We start from the raw sequence: 6,000 nt of genomic DNA, 5'->3' as shown, positions 1-6,000 counted from the left end.
GAACTGCCATCACTGTTGCCGCCCTGAACCACCGGCCACCACGCTCCCAACCCTCCCCTCCTCACCTCTTCTTCTCCTTTCCTTCCCAATAACCCCCTTAAACCCACACCCACCACACAGCCACCACTGCCCCCACCGAACCGCCACCGTGCTGCTTTCCAGTGCCGTCGCGTCACTACCACCACCAACACCATCTCTCTGTGCCCTAATTCTGTTCCTCTGCCCACCAGGTTTCGCCAAACACTGAATCTTTTTTCCTGTTGATTAGTTAGTTAGTTTTTCGAATTATGTTCAAATTAGGATAGTTAGAGATGCATGATCGTAGTGGATTTTAGGTGGGTAGGTAGCTAGGATGTAGTTAGTGGATTTAGGCCTGATAATTGCACTGTTCTTGTTAATTGTTTAATCTGTTTTACAATTTCGAATATGCTGTGATGATAATGCTGTTCATATGCTGCTCTTTACTTTTCTTTGATGCAGATTGAGTTGTTTATTTTGAATTCCTGTGAATTACTACTTGTTACTCTTTTCTGCATTTCCTTATTATCATATGAACTCTTTTTGCTGTTGATTATTACTCGAGAATGTCCAATTTTTAGACAAAATGCTGCCCAATTTTTTTCAACATATTATTTCACTTTACTACCATTCATGAATTAGTTTTGAAACTTTCTAATTTGCACTAAATGTTTTAACCAAAGCAATTCATGAATGCAGGGCCAGTTTTTTTATTCTTTCTGATTTTCTTATTTGATTAAATAAAATTATTGATGAATTCACTTTAATTTTTCCATTCTTTTCAATGATTAATCATCAATAATCTGCAATTTTTACTTGAATTTGAGTTACTTGTTTTCAAATTTGTGCAATTTTAGTTATTGGGAACCACAACACCATGCCACTGACTTTAATTTTACTTTTAACTCTTAACCATTTTTAACTTTCTAACTTTTAGTTTTCAACTAACCACTTTAAAACCACTTCAAGGCATGTTTAGTGTTATTCCTAATTAAAAAACAATTCCGCACATCAAAGATTTTGGATTGTGATTTCTCTTCTACAACTTTTAACTTGAATACAATCGAAAATTTTACATCAAATTAACTCAATTCATGCTTACATTTCCACTTTATTCCTCTTTTGCCAATCTATGCTTCTATTGATATATTCCTATTTGTTTACCTATTTTCCTGCTTTAGTTCTTAAACTGTATCCTGAAATTTATGCTTTTCAGGATATCTAACCCTAAAAGTAAAGGAAAGGGTAAAGCAACCACTAGCAAAAGGAAAAGAGGAGAATCCTCTACCTCTATATTGGATATCCTTCATGATGATTCCTGGCGGGAAAATAACTTTATCCCGCAGGAAAAGGCCGATCAGCTACTGCCTGCCACAGACCCTGTCAAGTTTAGCAACAGATACTGTGAGCTAAAGTATCTAGTTTTTGCTACTTCTTGGAACCTATACCTGGAAAGGACCCTCAAAATTCTAGAAGAACTCAAACAATACACTTCAGATCAAATTAAACAGAGAGGCTGGTTCTTCTTGGAAAGAAAATTGACTGAAGTCAACTCATCCTGGGTCAGAGAATTCTATTTCAACTACTTCAAAACATCCCTGGATGCAGTCCAACTCAGAGGTAAGCAGATACTGGTTATTGAGGAAGCCATTGAAGAAATCCTCCAACTTCAGTTTAAGTCAGATCAGCCAGATGGTTACCAAAAAGCTGAGAAGGATATGCGATTCATGAGATTTGACTGGGACGCAGTCAAGAGGACCATAGCTATTGATCCTACTATCCCATGGGTCATGAGCAAATCCACAGTGGCCCCAAAAGGAATAAAGATTATCTACCTGAATAATGAGGCTCGGCTTTGGCAGCAGATTCTGAGTAACTATGTGATGCCGAGCACTCATGAGACAGAGGTGCCAGCTGCTATGATTACCCTCATATGGTGTGTGATCGAGGGAAAAGACTTATATCTTCCCCGCTTTATCCGATATTACATGGTCAGGGTCCATATCAGAGGTACCCTCCCTTTACCATACTTGATTACTCAGCTGGGCCGCCGAGCTGAGGTGCCCTGGGATATTGCTGATAAAAAGCCAACCGCAGCAGACTGCAAGAAGATCATCCCTCACAGCAGGAAGTTTCAGGCTTTGGGTTACCGACCTCCTTTTCTCACTGACTCTGCTGAGGCAGCCACATCTTCTGCTGTCCCTTCAGGCCCTACTGCACCAGCCACCACTATTGCACCCTCACCTGCTTCAGAGCCCATCTACCACCTCGTGCATCACTTATTTGACCGGTTGGACCAGATGGAGTGCCGCAACCAGCGGCGATATGAGAGATCTGAGCGTCGCAGCAAGCGACGCTATGAGCACTTAAAGTTAATGATCCGATCTGGCCACCACGACATCCCCTCCGAGCCTGACACCCCTTCTGAGCCATCTGAGGAGGAGGCGGACGATCATGAGGAGGAGGCATATGCAGAGGCTGAGCAGGCAGGACCTGAGCAGGCTGCACCACACCATGAGGAGCCCCATCATATACAGCCGGCTGATCCAGAGATCCCTCTGCAGACAGAGCCTCCACTTCAGCAGGCAGACCCTCCGACATTCATACAGACTGCAAGCCTCAAACCACCACAGAGACACCTACTGCACATCCTTCCATAGATAACACTTCTGCACACCCAACTTGAGTGAGCATCGAGGACGATGCTATTATTTAAGTGTGGGGAGGTCGCCATCTCTGGCGAACTTTATTTTGGTGAACCACTTTTCAGACTCTCTTTTTATCCTATTTTGCTTATTTTTCTATATTTTTATTTTTATTTTTATTTTTATTTCATCTTATCTTATTTATCTTCCAGTACTTGCACATATTTCTGTATTTTTACTGTATTTCTGCATTTTGCACCTTGGGTAGTTGGGTTTATATATTTATCTTAGATATCTAGTTTAGTTGCACTTTTAGCTTATTAAGTTGTGATATAGAATACATGGATTAATTAGTTTAGTTTACCCTTTTTAGCATACGATAATTTGGATTAATTGGAAAGAAAAAAAAGAGTAAACTAGAGACTTTAGTGTAACATAATCACAATAATTCACACACTGTATATATATAGCAACAAATGTGAGTTAGTTAACAACATTTCTTCAAGGAAGATCACTAAATTTTTTTAGAGCCATCCTAAGATTCACATTAAGAATAATAGGAACTCTTAATTTCTACTTGCATGACATACATAACTGATATATGATTTTTGAGCCAAAGAAACATAACTCGTGAGTTTTTTAGCTTAACTGTATGGTCATATTCAACCATAAATTTCATTCCTGTGTGTTTCGCACTTCTTTTCTATGCTTGTAATCTTTACCTTGTTTCAATCTATATGTCCAATATAGAATGTAAATACATACCCGCATATGATTGAGGCCATAATTTGAATTTTTCCTCACTTATCCCTAATAAGCCAACTTCCTACATCACCTTTGTTAGCCCCCTTGAACCTTTTAATCCCCTTTGTTCTATAACCACATTACTAGCCTTAAGCAGAAAAACAAATTAAAAATCCCAAGTTGAATCCTTGGTTAGCTTAAGATAGAAATTTGGATACACACTAAGTGTGGGGAAACATGGGAACATGGGTTGATAGGAAAGGATTAAATTAATAAAATAATCAGAATTTTGGGAGCATACTCAAATGAAACCAAAATAAATGAAAATACTATGTGCATTGAAAATGTTATGTTTATGTTTCAAAAAAAATTTTTTTTAAGGGGACAGATTTGCCCCAATGATAAGTTTAATAAAAGAATCAATGCACATGGAGGTACAAACAAAATAAACTTGGTACATGAGTATGTGACACAAAAGTGGAAAAAAATTGGGCAAACCAGGATAATTTTAAATTTTTATAGAGAATGTATATATTAGGTGAGATCTTAGACTAATTAAGGATTCAACTTATAGCTCACTTAGCCTTATATATATATCCTTACCTTTACCTTGGCCCCATTACAACCTTGAAAAGACCTCATGATGTTTGTATGTATACATTGTATATTTGTTGATTGGTTAGATGAAGAACAAAGTTTTAGAAAGCATGAATAGAAAAGAATAGAGTGATTAACCTCAAACGCTGAGTGAATAGAGAGTAAACACAAATCTAGTGAGGGTTCAATAGCTCATCTCCATATATCCGGATTTAATTATTTAATTGTCTTGCAAGTTTGTGAAATATCTTAACCCAACTCAATTGTACTGTGAAAGTGCTTTAACATGATTTAGGTTTGGCTATGCATATATGATTTCTTGAATAATTATGAATCAAACTAACCACATGAAAGCTCTATATATACAAGTGGATAGTAATTAGAATTGCATGATTTATTTAGGTAGCTTGCATTTAGAATAAATTACATTGCATAAGATTCCACCATTCTAACTTTACCCTTTCTCTTAGATTTAGCATGAGGACATGCTATTGTTTAAGGGTGGGGAGGTTGATAAACCCCTATTTTATAATTCATCTTATGCTCCAATTGAATGTTTTTATCAATTCTTCAATCACTTATTCATATGAATTGCATGGTTTTACTTTTCCTTCCTTATTATGTGATAAGTGTGAAAACATGTTTCCTATGCTTTAAAAGTATTAATTTTAATTAGCCTTTATTACCATTCGATGCCGTGATTTGTGTGTTAAGTATTTTTAGGCCTCATAGGGCAGGAATGGCTTAGAGGACAGAAAGAAAATATACAAAAATAGAAGGAAAGCTCAAAAATGGAGTTTTGAAGAAAAGGCAGCGACGCGTACACATGGATGACGCGGACGCGTGCCTAGCGCGAAATGGCATCAACGCGAACGCGTGACTGATGCAGACGCGTTCCTTGAGCAGAACACAAATAACGCGTACGCGTGACCAACGCGTACGCGTGACAAGGAAAAACTCCAGACCACGCGAACGCGTGACCCACGCGCTCGCGTGACAGACGCCACGTACAGAAATCTGCAGAAAACTACCCCAGCGATTTCAGGACCCTTTTTCGGCCCAATTCCAAGTCCAGAAACACAAAATATAAGCCAGAGAATGGGGGAATCGAACAACAAGTCGCAGAAGCCAACAATATACAACATTCATTATTCAATTTTAGGTTTTAGATGTAGCTTTTAGAGAGAGAGGCTCTCTCCTCTCTCTTAGGTTTTAGGATTAGGATTCCTTTTATTTTATGGTTATTACTTCAATGCCAGGTTCAATGTTCCTTTAATTTAGTTTCTCTTCTACTTTGATTTATTCTAGTATTTTGATTTATTTCTTTCCCTTTGTTGATTACTTTATGTTGCCAATTTGGTTTATGAACTCTTCATGTTAGATTTAAATTTCAATTTAATGCAATTTGAGGTATTTTAGATTAATGATTATTTTATTCTATTTATGATGCTTTCAATTTAATTTAGATTTATTTTCCTTTTTTGGCTTTGGTTAAGTAATTGGTAACACTTGAGTTATCAGACTCAGCGTTTGATTGAGATTTGTGAATTGCGGATTAATTTGGACCCTTCTAAAGCTAGTTTTTCTTTAGGAGTTGACTAGAACTGAGGAATCAAGTTAATTTGTCCATTTGACTTACTTTTATTTAGTAAGGGTTAACTAAGTGGGAGCAGAATCCAATTTTCATCACACCTGATAAGGATAACTCGGATATGATTTCGAGTTCTTATACCTTGCCAAGAGATTTTCTAATTATTAATTTATTTATTTTTCTTGCCATTTAAATTATTTGTTCCACATTTCAAAAACCCAAAAATACGCATTTTCCATAATCAATAATAAATCATACTGCCCTGCAATTCCCTGAGAAACGACCCGAGGTTTAAATACTTTGGTTTATTATTTTTATTGGGTTTTGTTACTTGTGACAACCAAATTTTTGTACGAAAGAATTCTCTGTTGGTTTAGAAACTATACTACCAACGCGATTATATTT

Source organism: Arachis ipaensis, chromosome B10 (genome assembly GCF_000816755.2).
Source record: "Arachis ipaensis cultivar K30076 chromosome B10, Araip1.1, whole genome shotgun sequence".
Taxonomy (NCBI): Eukaryota; Viridiplantae; Streptophyta; class Magnoliopsida; order Fabales; family Fabaceae; genus Arachis; species Arachis ipaensis.
This window is presented reverse-complemented; position numbering follows the sequence as displayed.